Here is a 15,545-nt window from a genome sequence, read left to right on the forward strand (position 1 = left end):
TTTTGTCTCTTACCTGGACAGTGAGCATCTCAAGTACAGAAAATATGTCATTTTGGTGTTTGTTACCCCAACCCCTGGCTCCAGCTACTTCTCAGTAGATGCTTATAGGCTGAATGGACGGTCCATGAGACACATCCTTCATTACCCTGAGGGGTCATACCGTCAAGTGTGTGTTCTGGCTGGTGCCCACTGGTATTCTCAACCCAAATCCAAAACCCATCTTTTTTTGTTCTTTTTTAAGTTTATTTATTTATTTAGAGAGAGAGCATGAGCAGGGGAAGGGCAGAGAGAGAGAGACAGAGAGAGAGAATCCCAAGCAGGCTCCACACTGTCAGCTTGGAGCCTGATGCAGGGCTCCAAGTCATCAATCTCGAGATCATGACCTGAGCTGAAGCCAAGAGTCGGACTGTTAACTGACTAAGCCACCCAGGCGCCCCCAAGCCTATCTTTTTAAAGTCATTCCTTCTTTCCTTGTTTTTGTCAGACCTTGGCAGTCTTTTTCCTAATTGCAACCTCTACCCAGGTACCCTTTCCCCCTTCAGCCAACACACAAAACTTATTTATTTTTCACTTTGGTTTGATGTATTTCTCTTGGAGATTGGGAGCCCTCTGTTATGCGTATTTGTTTGTTAGAGACCATTCTAAAACAGAAGGGATTTGATAATAAATCCTGGCGGAGGAACTGGAACCTAGTAGGTGCTTTGTAAATGAACAAATAGAATTCTCCTAGGACAATCTTTCAACCTAGCACCACATACAATCCAATATTCTGTCAGGATTGGTTCATTCATTCATTCATTCAGCAAAAGAGTCAACAGCTATTGCATTCAAAGTCACGTGTTACAGACTGAGAATACAGTATGTCTACAAGGAGAAGTAAGGAATGTTCCACCAAAAGGAAATAGAAAATGTGCTATGACCATTTCCAGCTGAACAGACAGAGAGGACTTTGTACAAGGCCTTAAGGATCAGTAATATTTAGAAATTTGGCAAAGAAGGAGACAGAAGGACATTCCAGATGGAGCAAAGAATTTGAGCAAGGGCAGAAAAGTGGGAAAGCCTGGGGCATGTACTTGGAACAGAGCAAAGTTCATTTGCCGGAGCATGGAGTGGAGGGAGAGGCAGGGCAAGGAAAGGAGATGGAAATGTTTGGGAATGCCGGGTGAGGAAGCACTCCAAACGAGGACATCAAGCCACTGGAAGAGCCCCCCTGGTTTGCGTAGCTCATCGGAGCCGTCTCTGTACCAGCCACCGAAGGCTGCATGGCATTGGCCTTTGGCCCCATGGCGTTGGCTGATGTACGCGATCTAACACAGTCACCTCCTAGCAGGTACTTCTTCCTTTTAGCAGATTATCACTTTTGAAAACATCACCCACATCATAATCCCATTTTGTAAAGTTTATTTCTTTTAAGAGAGAGAGTGCCAGCAGGGGAGGGGCAGAGAGGGTGGGGGGAGAGAGAGAACCCCAAGCCAGCTCCACGCTGTCTGCACAGAGCCTGACTCAGGGTTCGATCCCATGAGCTGTGAGCTCATGACCTGAGCTGAAATCGAGAGCCAGACATTCACGGACTGAGCCTCCCAGGCGCCCCCATAATCACATTTATGAATGCCTTTTGCCCTTCTGTCGCTTGGTAGATGCAAGAACCTCACTAAGCAGTGCGTTATTAGGAGCTCCCAGAGCGCCTTGGGAGGAAACTGCCCCCAGGTCCTCCCTCCCACCCAAATCCTTCTCCATCACCCACCTCCTCACGAGACTGGAATGAAGCCCAAGGCAATTTGAGCAGCACACCGAGATTCAAGGGATCCAGGGACTTGACCTCCTATGTTGCAATTGGAGAAAACATTCCAGATATAGGGGGATGAAGTCATGCATGCGTGTGAGTGGGGGGAGGTGCAGAGAGAGAGAGAGACAGAATCCCAAGCAGTCGCCGCACTGTCAGCACAGAGCCCAACGCAGGGCTGGAACCCACGAACCACAAGATCATGACCCAAGCCAAAATCAAGAGTTGGACATTTAACCAACTGAGCCACCCAGGCACCCCCTAGGCTGGTATTTTTTGATGAAGTATGTCTAGTTGTTAAGCACTTTTGCACAGAGGCCAGTTCGTAAGCTATCAATCACATTCCTCCCCCCCTCTTCTGGGCTTGCTTTTTCTTTCTTTCTTTCTTTCTTTCTTTCTTTCTTTCTTTCTTTCTTTCTTTCTTCTTTCTTTCGATTGTTTTTAATGTTTTTCATTTATTTATTTTGAGAGGGAGAGAAAGAGAGAAAGAGGATCTGAAATGGGCTCCGAGCTGACAGCAGAGAGCCCGACGTGGGGCTTGAACTCACGAACTGTGAAATCATGACTTGAGCTGAAGTTGAACGCTTAACGAGCTGAGCCACCCAGGCGTCCGTATCTATCTATCTATCTATCTATCTATCTATCTATCTATCTATCTATTTCTTAGAGTGTCAGTAGGGGACAGGGGAAGAAGGAAAGAGAGAGTCCCGAGCAGCCTTCACACTCAGAACAGAGCCCATGCAGGGTTCTGTCACTTGACCCTGGGATCATGACCTGAGCAGAAATCAAGAGTCAGACTGCGGCCAGACCAGCAGTGGGCAAGGTCTTCTGTGTGCTCCCGTCCCCCACAGCTCTGTGGTGCAAGAAGCCGTAAAAAGAACCTCAAACCCCATAACCAGGAGCTAACGAGATTCAAGCCGAAGAAAAGCTTGCAGACTTAACGGGAGTTTTCCTTGAACTTTGAAACTTGGACTGTTCTTCTCTTTGCTTAGCGCGACCTTTAGCAAAAAGAGTACGGGGTGTGAGAAAAGGGATGGGCAAAGTCACCTTGAAATCCTGTATCCAGTTTTGCTCCCCGAGGCTGCAGGGTGAGCCCCAGATCCTCCAGAGTCCTTGAGAAAAAAAAGAGGGAGTCCAACCACCCTCTTGAGCCGATACCCACCAGAGAAGCAGGCAGAACAACCCAACACGTAACCCCACCTCTGCCTCCAGAGCCAGAGGAAGTCAGAGACCCAAATTAGAGTGTTACCTTGCTGGCAAAAGAAGCGTGAAAAGCCGCTGTGGCCTTTTCAGGCAATCCCAATGAGCTCTTGTGTTTTCATTTTGAGGTGTGAAATATTGCCAGGGAGAGGGCATGCTGTGGGTATTTAGGTCACATGCCAGGATTTCTTTTTACCCTTTAGAATGTTAGCCCAGTTCCAAGGATGCTACGTTGAGATCCTCCAACCCGCGGAGCTGACTTTCTGGAAATTTACAGAGTAACCACTAATGTTGTTTTAAAAAAAGAAACCCACAAAACCGTCCGATCTAGGGCGGAGCTGCATCATCCCCTTTGTCCTGCTGCAATGATTCCTGTGTGAAACTTCCACGGAGCAGCAATCCTGTGCAGGGGCTCTTCCCTCCCCCACCTCTTTACACCCCACTTGAAGTTAAATTGAGACCCGGATCCCAGACGGACTGGGTGAGGATTACCTTCTTCGCCTGGTTACTCCCTTTGAGAATTATTTCAGGGTTTTTTTTTTATTTTTTACATTTATTTATTTTTGAGAGACAGAGACAGAGCATGAGCAGGGGAGGGGCAGAGAGAGTGGGAGACACAGACTTGGAAGTAGGCTCTAGGCTCCGAGCTGTCAGCCCAGAGCCCAATGCAGGGCTCGAACCCATGAACCATGAGATCATGAGCTGAAGTCGGTTGCCTAACCAACTGAGCCACCCAGGCGCCCCCAGAATTATTTCTGGGTTTAAGACAAAACAAAAGTCATCACTTCTCAGCTTTCTTACCCAGGCAGGTCTCCGCAGGCCATTTGGAAGCCCTAAATCTGGCACTAAGAGATGGCTTTCAAAGACGCCAAACTGGTAAAGAACTGGAGTAGAGGGGTGGTTACCAGGGGCTGGGGGTGGCGGAAATGGGGAGATGTTGGTCAGAGGGTGCACACTCCCAGCTATGAGATAAACGAGATCTGGAGATCTAACGCACATATGTACTTGAAAGTTGCTTCGAGAATAAATCTTAAATGTTATCACCACACACACACACACACACACACACACCATAATTTGTGAGGGGACAGAGGTGTTAACTAACCTTATTGTGGCAATAATTTTGCAATAGATACATGTATCTAATCATCACATTGTATACCTCAAACTTAGACGCTAGACACACAAAAAAACTTCCATGCTGTTCTGCCACCTTGGCTCCTCCCTGACCTTAAACTTAGCTGTGTTATATGTCAATAACCTCGTCATAAAGCTAGAAAAAAGCAAACCAAGAAATAAAGACCAGAATTGAAACAAAGCCTAAGGAGATGATGATAATTCCTGGGGTTTCTTCCAAGAGTGGCTCGGTGTAGAGAAATCACTTTAATTATAATTAAAATACACAGAGCAAAATGGTTCAAGGGAAGCCCGTGGTTTCTAGTCAAATATGCTACTAAGCACTGGGACATTTTATCGGGCAGTGGCTGAAGGCCGGAGGGTGACAAGGTGTGTGTGTGTGTGTGTGTGTGTGTGTGTGTGTGTGTGTGTGCGCGCGCACGTGCTGACAGTGGCCTGGTGGTGATGTCAGGGGCACAAGCAGGATGTTCAATATTTTAAGCATCATTTAAAAAGTCCCTGGGAATGAACCAGTCTGGCAAGAAATTATTAACAATCTACTTCATCCTGGAAAGATAGACGAAATTCTCCCTTAGTGCCAGCTGTTGCTACACTCTAAGAAGCCCCCCAGAGGGCACGTGAAGGGTCGTTCAGGCACCAATCTGTTAGCTCAGGTGCTCGGTGTGAGGTGTTAGGGTTAAGGAAATTCCGTAATCTGGCTCATGCACAATTATAAGAGACGTCAGTAACTTTCATATACACAAATAAGCATAAGATAGAACGAAAAAAAAAGGCCTGTTTTTTTTTTTAACGTTTATTTATTTTTGAGACAGAGAGAGAGACAGAGTATGAACGGGGAAGGGGCAGAGAGAGAAGGAGACACAGAATCTGAAACAGGCTCCAGGCTCTGAGCTGTCAGCACAGAGCCTGACGTGGGGCTCGAACTCACAAACCGCGAGATCATAACCTGAGCAGAAGTCGGACGCTCAACCAACTGAGCCACTCAGGCGCCCCCAAAAAGGCCTGTTTAATAACAGTTAAAAAAACATGTAACAATACCTGGAAATAAACTTAAGAATTATGCGAGACGAATAAAACGTTCAAATACAAACTAGGGCGCCTGGGTGGCTCAGCCGGTTGAACATCTGGCTCTTGCTTAGGTCATGGTCCCAGGGTCGGGGGGGGGGGGGGGGGTGGGGAGATTGAGCTCCATACGGGGCTGGGTGCTGAGTGTGGAGCCTGATTGGGTTCTCTCTCCCTCTGCCCTTCTCTCCCACTTGTGCTCTCTCTCTAAAATTAAATTACAATACAATACAGAAACTAAACTGAACAGAAAACCTGACAAAATGAAGGGGCTTATCATGTTCTTTGGTAAACAGACAAGATTGCGCTATTAAGAAATCAGTTCTCAGGGCACCTGTGTGGCTCAGTCAGTTAAAAGCATCCGACTTCAGCCCACAGTTCATGGGTTCTAGCCCCACATTGGGCTCTGTGCTGACAGCTCAGAGCCTGGAGCCTGCTTCGGATTCTGTGGCTCCCCCTCTCTCTGCCCCATCCCTGCTCATGCTCTGTGTGTCTCTCTCTCTGTCTCTCAAAAACAAATGTTAAAGAAAAAAATTTTTTAATAAAAACAAAGAAATCTGTTCTCCCCAACACATCTGTAAATTTAATGCACTCTCAATGAAATACCAAGATTTTTAAAAACAAACTGACCCCAGAGTTGATGTGGGGAAAGAACCGTGCAGGAATCTCTTGGAAATGTTTAAAAGAAATGTAATGAGGGGAGCACAAGCCTCAGCAGAAATACATTTTGCTACAATTTAAATACATTTTGAAGCTACATTAACATAAATCATGCAGTTCTCATACAATGAATAGACAGATCATGGACTAGATGAGGAAATTAAAAAAAAGCAAACACTAATACATAAGACAAATTAGCGTAGAATCAAGCTGAGGACTACTGGGTGGATTATTTAAAGATTATTCGAAAGAGGGCTCAGGAACAATAAGGTAACCATTTGAAGAAAAAAATCGAGCTGGACTCAAACTTCACACCTCACATCAGAATAAATTCTTAATGAACCAAAGATTTACATATGAAACATAGGACCATAAACTTACAGAAAGAAATCTAGGAGAGTTCTTTTGTAATCTCAATTAGGAAGGACCTTTCTAACTATGACACAAAGCCAGAAGCCATAAAAGAAAAGACTGACAAATCCAACAACATCAAATAAAAAGTCCACGTAGTGTAAATCACCATGAATAAAGTTTAAAAAGATCTATTGTTTCTGAGGCACCTGGGTGGCTTAGTCAGTTAAGCGTCTGATTCTTGATTTCCGCTCAGGTCATGATCTCATGGTTCATAAGTTCAAATCCCACGTTGGGCTTCATGTTGACAGTGTGGAGCCTGCTTGGGATCCTCCCTCTCCTTTCTCTCTGCCCCTTCTCTCTTTTTCTCTCTCACTTTCTCTCAAATAAACAAGCATTAAAAAAAATACTGTTTTCCAAGGAAAACAGTATTTGCAACTTAGATTAGCAAACCCATAGAAAAATTGGCAGAGGATGTGAGCAGGCAGTTATCCCCAAAAGAAATACATGAAAGGAATGCGTCATTTCATTATTAATTAAAAAATTACAAGTGAAAATTACAATGAGATAATATGCCCCTTCTCAAAGTTCAAAAATTTTGCAACACATTGCTGTAATGTTAACAAGGGCTTACATGTTACTGGTAGGAGTATAAACTGATACAACCTTTATACAGAATAATTCCTCAAACACTTCAAAAATAATAAATGCATATGTCCTTTGACCAATCATCTTCACTTCTGGGAATTTATAAATGTACAAGATGATATATGTACATAGTTATTTAATGCACCGTTGCCTGCTATTTCAAACAATTAGAAACAACCTAGATATCTATTGATAAGAGAATGGTAAGATAAATGACTAAATTTATCCAGTGGAATAATAAATACATAGCCATACACAACAACGAGGGAGTTCTTCATGCATTAAAATGGAATAATCTCCAGATTATATCATTAGATGAAAAAACCAAGTTGCAGGATAGTGTGTAGAATATTCTGCAATTTATTGAAAAAAAGCAGACAAGGGGCACTTGAGTGGTCTGGTCAGTTAAGCGTCTGAATTCGGCTCAGGTCATGATCTCGCGGTTCATGAGTTCGAGCCCAGCATCAGGCTCTGTACTGACAGCTCAGAGCCTGGAGCTTCCTTTGGATTCTGTATCTCTCTCTCTCTCTCTCTCTCTCTGCCCTTCCCTTGCTCGCACTCTGTCTCTCTCTCAAAAATAAATATTAAAAAAAATTAAAAACAAACAGATAATATGTATAAACACATTGGATGATATATGTAGAAAATAGCACTGGAAGTTATAGAAGTTGTCTTTGGAGAGGAAAACTGGGTGTCTGGGATAGTGTAGGATGTAAAATGTTTCCTATACACCCTTTTGAACTTTTTTTTTAAGTTTATTTATTTTTGAGAGAGAGAGTGCAAGCGGGGGAGGAGGGGAGAGAGAGGGAGAGAGTGCATCGTTGACTGCACTGTCAACGATGAGCCCAAAAGGGACTTGAACCCACAAACCGTGAGATCATGACCTGACCCGAAGTCAGACACTTACCCAACTGAGTCACCCAGGACCCCCTTACCCTTTTCACTTTTTGAATTTGAACCAAGTGAATATATCATCTGTTAAAAAAAAAAAAAGGCAAATACAAGTTTAAAAGAATTGATGGATAGAAAGAGTGACAGGACAGAAATTAACAGGTGCACCCAAAATGCACAAAAAGAATTCAGGGTGTGTTCCTGGCCAGCAGAGTGCAGAGCAAAGAGTGACTTTGGTTGCATGATATAATGGAAAGAGCTTGGAGTATGGAGTTGTCAACGTGTAATTCACAAAATACTTAAAAACACGAAGGCATCAGTGAGGTGGAAACACTGACCTCAAGAGCAGCCGAGGAAGTGGGGTTTATATAACCCATAGGGACAGGCTCACCAAAATTAGTGTTTTTTTTAAGTTAGAGACAAATATAATTAATGTTCCACGGGGCCTTTGGAGGGGGAAGGGAATAAAAGCATGAGTTATCTTTTCCAAAGGACAGAAATTATTTGTACCTCTACAGATAGATACATGTTACGGTTGGACTCCCATCTACAAGGTAACATGTAACTTCGCAGAGCCTGAGCCCTGAATTAGTTGTGAATAACAAAATCAAACATCAGTTTATTCTCCTAGAGACTGACTAATTTGCTGGGCGTAGCGCAAATAAAAATTCAGGGCCCCGTGTTCAAAAATTATGAAGAATGTCACGACAGCAATAGGAGAGCATTAAACCAAGTTAGTGGTTTAATGTGCAGGGTTCTGGGTGACTGTGCAGATTGCAACCCAGGAAGCTAGCCCGGCCAGAAGAACTACATAAACCCTGGGAGAGCTTTTATTTATTTATTTAAAAAAAAATTTTTTTTTTCAACGTTTATTTATTTTTGGGACAGAGAGAGACAGAGCATGAACGGGGGAAGGGCAGAGAGAGAGGGAGACACAGAATCGGAAACAGGCTCCAGGCTCTGAGCCATCAGCCCAGAGCCCGACGCGGGGCTTGAACTCACGGACCGCGAGATCGTGACCTGGCTGAAGTCGGACGCTTAACCGACTGCGCCACCCAGGCGCCCCTGGGAGAGCTTTTAAACAATGCCCCACGATGACATTAGAGGACACACAGTCACCCTCTTGCTTTATTTCCAAATTTTGGATCATTTTTCATAACAGAGTGGAAAGAACCCCTTAACAGTTGTGTCATTGTGGGCAAGTTACTTAATGTCTGTAAAACTTCCTTGCCTAACTGGTAGATGAGGATGAAAAATAATCCTTGGGGTGCCTGGGTAGCTCAGTCAGTTGAGCATCTGACTTTGCCTCAGGTCATCATCTCGGGATTTCTGAGTTTGAGTTCCACATCGGGCTCATTGCTGTCAGCACAGAGCCTGCTTTGGCTCCTCTGTCCCTCTCTCTCTCTGCCCCCATCCCGCTCGTGCACACACACACACACACACACACACACACTCTCTCTCTCTCTCTCTCTCTCAAAAATAAACATTAAAAAAAATTCTAGTAGTCACATTAAATGAGGTAAAACAGTGCAAATAATAATGTATTTTATTTGTGCACCTGGATGGCTTAGTCGTTAAGCATCTGACTTTGGCTCACGTCATTATCTCACAGTTTGTTAGTTCGAGTCCCACATCGGGTGAGCATGAGCCCTGGTTCGGGTGAGCCTCGCTTCTCTCTCTCTCTGCCCCTTGTTCACTTGCACCCTCTCTCTCTTTCAAATAAATAATAAGTAAAATAAAAAATATATTTTTATTAAAAATTTTTTAATGTTTATTTAGTTTTGAGAGAAAGAGAGTGAGAGAGAGCGGGGAGGGTCAGAGAGAGAGAGGGAGACACAGAATCCAGAGACAGCTTCAGGCTCTGGGCTGTCAGCACAGAGCCAAACGCGGGGCTCGAACCCACAAACCGCGAGATCACCACCTGAGCCGACGTCAGGTGGACCCCAAAATGATAGATTTTATTTAATCTGATGTATGCAAAATATTATTGTAATATGTAATCAATATTAAAAAATTATTAACAAAAAAAAGCCTTGACCTCTATACTTCTTAGGGTTGTAGTGATTTCTTTTTGTTGTTGCTGTGAAGTGGGCTCCAAGCCCAGCAGAGCCCAACGTGGAGCTTGAACTCACGACCCGGAGATCAAGACCTGAGCTGAGAGCAAGAGTCTGACTCTTAACTGATGAAGCCAGCCAGGTGCCCCGTAATGATTTCTAAATAAGACATGCCTCTGACAGTTGGAAACACTGTAAAGTCGTGTACCAAAGGAGGCAAATATTTAGTAGCAGAATCGTTTTTGGCGTCGCAGCCTGGCCCTTCCTTCAGCTCCTCTCTTTCTCATTCGATTTATTTTTTTGAATTTTGATTGATGGACCGATTGACGTATACGTGCCACACAGTGATTCACGGAGTCTGCATTACGCTCACCCCGAGTGCAGCTACTGCCTGTCACCGCACAACGCCGTCACGGGACCGTTGACTGTGTTCCCGGTGCTGTACCTTAGGTCCCCGTGATTTGTTCATTCCCTAACAGATTCTCTTCTGAGGGCCAATTCTCTTAACTTGGAGAAGGGCTCCTGGACAAAAGGGCCTTGGACTGCATTATGAGGAGAGGAAGAGAATGGGATGTGGCTGTCAAGAAGCGAGAGCTTGTCCAGACGTAAGTGACAGTTTGAACAAAGGCTCGGAGAGAGGAAAGGGTGAGAACATCCCTGGAGACCCCAAAACCGCCAACTTCACAGGCTAGCAGGAGATGCGAACAGATGCATCAGATGGACAGACACCCGCAAACTCATGGTAACTCACCTGTCCCGTGAAACGTCTGGGCAGTGCCTGTCAAAACTTTCCCCGAATAGCCCTGAAGGCAGAAGAAAGAAGACAACTCTCCAAAAAGACCTCGACAATTGGGACACTTCATTCACTCATTGATTGATTCATTTGGAGGGGACACTTTAATTCTTGTGTGTAGCTTCATAAATTCATGAAAGTTTACATGCTATTCCATCAGATATCCAAGATTATTTCAATATGAAGAATAATGGTCCCCCCCCCCACCACCAAAAAAAAAAAAAATCTTTGGTAAATTTGAATTCCCTCAAGATGTCCCATATTTATTCTGTGGTTCCCATAACGCAAGAGGCTTAAGTATCCCATCCTGAAGGCACTGTAGGGGCGCCTGGGTGGCTCAGTCAGTTAAGTGTCTGACTCTTGATTTGGGCTAAGGTCGTGATTTCGTGCTGAACGGAGCCTCCTTGGGATTCTCTCTCTCCCTCTCTCCGCGCCCCTCCCCTGTGCGTGCACACCCTCCCTCTCTCTCGCTCTCAAAATAAATGAACATTTGGGGCGCCTGGGTGGCGCAGTCGGTTAAGCGTCCGACTTCAGCCAGGTCACGATCTCGCGGTCCGTGAGTTCGAGCCCCGTGTCGGGCTCTGGGCTGATGGCTCGGAGCCTGGAGCCTGTTTCCGATTCTGTGTCTCCCTCTCTCTCTGCCCCTCCCCTGTTCATGCTCTGTCTCTCTCTGTCCCAAAAATAAATAAAAACGTGGAAAAAAAAATTAAAAAAAAAAATAAATGAACATTTAAACTAAATGAATAAAAGGCACCGTAATGTTAGCAGCTTACTGTGATATTGTTCATAACATCTTGGTGATCAAGTCACTGCCCAGAAGCTTCCACACTTGACTGGGGCCCTTTCAGCACCCGGGGGATCGGAACTCCTTGGATGGCGTCTAAAAGAGGACACGCCCTCTGCAGCCACAGTTCCTTCCAGCCTTCTCCACAGCCCTTTTCCTTTGCATATATTTCCAGCAGCCATGCGTCTCCAGCCTCTCCCACTCCCGATCCCCAGAAGACTAAGGGGTTTAAGGGGATTTATGAATACTTGAGTTTTCCCCAAATTCTTTTGCTCAGTTTAGTTTTTCCATAATTGGGTATGGAAGTGGGGCTACAGAAGGGGCAGGCCGGGGTGGGGGGGGTGTGCAGTGGCCTTAGAACAGAGAGATTTCCATGAGAGGGAAGAGTAGCGGAGGGAAAATCTTCCAGTTGGTGGGGCACCTGGGTGGCTCAGTCCTTGGAACTTCGGACTCCGGCTCAGGTCATGATCTCACGGTTCATGAATTCGAGCCCCACATCCGGCTCACTGCTGTCAGCATGGAGCCCGCTTCGGATCCTCTGTCTCCCTCTCTCTCCGCCCTTCCCCTGCTTGTGCGCGCTCTCTCTCAAAAGGAAATAAAACATGGAAACAATTTTTTTCAGTCTCCCAGTTGGAGACCACCCAGGCTCACTAGCGCCTACCTACTGCCCTGAGCCCCTTGAACCATGCACGTATTTCCGCTCGCCAGAGCCTCGCCCTCCGGAGCAGAATTATCATTTGTTTATGATTCGGACCAGGCTGCTGAATGCAGAAAGCACACTCGTAAACTCAGATTGCAGCCCTTCTGATTCCGACTGGTCTAACAAGAGCTTCTTGTGTATTTCTTTTTGTTAGAGTCTGTAGATGTTGCTCGGAGACTTGGTGGCATTTTGAAAGAGCAACGTGTATGACGGCCTCTGCGTCTAAGAGAGGAATCAGGGTAAACTGATGATTCTTCCTTGATCCCTCCTTCCCATCCTCAGAGACTGTTCTTACCACCAGGGGCTGTTGGATTGCAAAATAGGAGATCAGAGGAGCTATGGGGGCACATCACACTACCCTCTCTCTTCTTCTTTTTTAGGTTGGAAATGTGCCATAGAGGGATTTTTAAGAAATTCTCGCCCTCATGGAGCTTAGACTGTCTTCGAGAAGGAAGGCGGTGTGAGGGAATCGGCACACAGCAGGACGCACAGTGCTTGTACTCGGTTTTCTTCTTCTTTCCGCTCTGCCCTTTGGTGGTCGGTCCACAGCCAGGACGTTGCTATCACTTCTCTGCCGAGGGCTCCCTGGCAGGATGCTCGCCTTCACCTCTCTGCAGAACTCTTGCCAACCTGAGGACCAGACCCTCGATGTGGCTCTCTTCTCTCCACTCAGAAGGACGAGGAAGGGGAGGAGGAGGAGGAGGAGACCAGGAACATCAGGTTCTCACCTACAGGATCAGCTCTGCGGCAACCAACCAGGACCCAGGCTAAGCAGAGATGAGAGCCGTTAATCCCACCAGACTAACGCCTGAGAACTGGAATCCGGGGTGGGGGGTGGGGATCACAAGAATATGTCCTACTAAAAGCTCTCCTGTGACTCTGCTGTATCGCCGGGTGAGGGAACCGATGCACCAGGACTTGTCATCAAGTTGCTGTACTGGAAAGTCTGATCTAGAAGATTTCAACTCTGAAAGTTTGGTTCAACCTGCTGTTCCACCGTGCCTCACCCTCTGGCCTTCCCCTTTGCCCTGATGGTGCCCGGAGATCTCAGTGTCCTTAACCACCCTGTTTGCTCATTAGTTTTCCTGTCTGTTAGCAGTCTTGCCCCAGGGGGCAGCTCGGGTCCCTCCTGGTGTAGATAACTAATAATCCACGTTGAAGCTAGAAGACCAGCACACATCCCAGCAGGGTGTCCTTTTCGTTACTCAAGCTCAACGTAAATGCATTCACTGGGTCCTCCTCTCAAGCAGCTCCTTCTCCTGGCTTCTGTGTTTCTTTCTGATCTTAGATGGTAATTCTTCTTGGGGCGCCTGGGTGGCTCAGTTGGTTGAACGTCCGACTCTTGACGGCTCAGGTCATGATCTCACGGTTCGAGAGTTCGAGCCCCGTGTTGGGCTCTGTGCTGACATGCGAAGCCTGCTTGGGATTCTCTCTCTCTCTCCCTCTCTCTGCCCCTTCCCCCTCATTCTCTCTCTCCCTCCCTCTCTCTCTCTCTCTCTCTCTCTCTCAAAATAAGTAAACATTAAAAAAAGAAGAATGGTAACTCTTCTTTTTGTCCTGGCTTGAGACCAACGTTGCAATTGACTTCTCTCTCTCCCTTCCCATACTCCTGCTCTTCTAATCAATCACTACATCTCGTGACTGTCAATTCACAGGTTGAGACTCGTCATGTCTTCCTTAGACATACTGCCTCTGCCCCAGCTCAGCCCTCTTTACCTCTCACCTGGGACACTGAATGCCTTGAAGGCGAACTTTCCATCCCCAGTTGGTCCCAGCGCACTCTACCCGCTCTCCTCAACCGTTTCCAATCCCACTGCCTTCCTTTAAGGTGTATACATGTGAATCTGATCAAACTTCATGAGGACTATGTTGCTCCCTGGGTCAAAAACTAACAGCTTCCTGTGCCTACTGAGTAAAGCCTAGACATTTTCCCAGTGATTTGGCCCAATGCCACTCCATTGGGCTACCTGTACCCACAAGTGTCTTATGCACCCCAAATGTCACCACTTGTGGACCCTCCAAAATTCTATTCCACCTCCTCTGAGCCTCTCTGCCCTGGCCATGTCTTTCTTATTCATGTATTGTAATGTTACCCATCCTTCAAGGCCCCGGCTCAGAAGTTACCTTCTCCGTGAAATCTTCCATGATCTCTCTAGCCCGATGTGACTTCACGCTCTTGACCCCCAAGTCAAGTATACTTTTCTTATGACATTTTTCATGCACTGTCGTCACTGAGGCCATTTGTTCATATGCCATAGCTCTCTTACTAGACCAGCTGTTTCCTTAGGGCATGTTTCTTTATTCTTCTTAATATCCCCCATTGTGTCTAACCTGTTGCTTTGCACAAGAAGCGGGTCAAAAATTAAGTGCTGACAGACAGAATAAATGCAGAAATTAATAATGGATTACGATGGGGTGAGGAAGGCTGATATTCAGTTGGGATGCTCATTACTAAACATTGGAATATTTCTTTTTTTTTAAATTTTTTTTAATGTTTTTATTTATTTTTGCGACAGAGAGAGACAGAGCATGAGCAGGGGAGGGACAGAGAGAGAGGGAGACACAGAATCGGAAGCAGGCTCCAGGCTCTGAGCTGTCAGCACAGAGCCCGATGCGGGGCTTGAACCCACAGACTGTGAGATCATGACCTGAGCCGAAGTCGGATGCTTAACCGACTGAGCCACCCAGGCACCCCAACATTGGAATATTTCTATTCTAAGAGTACATCTTCTGCACCGTTCCACATTGACAAATTTCAGCAATTACTGTCTAGGCTCCTTGGAGTCCCCCAACTTCCCTGAATCCTCCTCTGAGAGGCCCCTGAGCCCCCCGCATGATCCAGCACCTTAAAGAGATGATACTGAACACGACAGAAAGTCTCCAGAATTAGTTGACACGTGCACAGTAATTTTGAACATCACCCACGGAGAGGAGAAACATGATAATCAAATAGGTTTAACAACACTGACTTTTAGACAGGATACCGCACTTGCCTGAATACAGAAAGAACTAGAAACACAGACATGGCTTCTGCGCATCTTAGAGGAGGGATATTCCAGTGGCTAGAAGACATATTACTGTTTGGTGATGACGAGCGAAATGGGGTGGGTGTTTACATTGGTATTAAGAACAACTTAATTTTGTCCAACGCTTTAGTCTAACTGGCACAAGAAGTCTTAGAAGCAATGGTTACTGGTTTATAAGTGGATACATGGGTAGCAGAGGACCAGGCAGGTAGCAATGTGTCCAGGTTCCTAGGATGAGAACACAAACTGTCTGAGTTCATAGATCCTCTGTACGATTTCATACGGCTTCGGTATCAGGGAGCAATAGTACTGTGCTCTGTGGTAGAAAGGAAAAGAGGAAGAAAGAAAAGAGGAGGAAGAAAGAAAAGAGGAGAGAGAAAAGAGGAAGGAAGGGAGGAAGGGAAGGGAAGGAAAGGAGGAAGGGAAGGGAAGGGGGAAAAGAAAGGGAAAGGAGGA

At 45.8% G+C, this 15,545-nt stretch overlaps 1 long non-coding RNA gene across 1 annotated transcript in view; it reads left to right on the forward strand.

Annotated features, from left to right (window-relative positions):
* The window catches only part of LOC113593231 (uncharacterized), a 46,760-nt gene extending 33,227 nt beyond the window's left edge, over nt 1-13,533 (forward strand). The window contains exon 3 of the long non-coding RNA XR_003413320.2: nt 12,444-13,533. This is a non-coding gene — a long non-coding RNA (uncharacterized LOC113593231). The remainder of the gene's footprint in view (nt 1-12,443) is intronic.
* Nucleotides 13,534-15,545: the final 2,012 nt, after the last annotated feature.

This window comes from Acinonyx jubatus, chromosome D1 (genome assembly GCF_027475565.1).
Source record: "Acinonyx jubatus isolate Ajub_Pintada_27869175 chromosome D1, VMU_Ajub_asm_v1.0, whole genome shotgun sequence".
NCBI lineage: Eukaryota > Metazoa > Chordata > Mammalia > Carnivora > Felidae > Acinonyx > Acinonyx jubatus.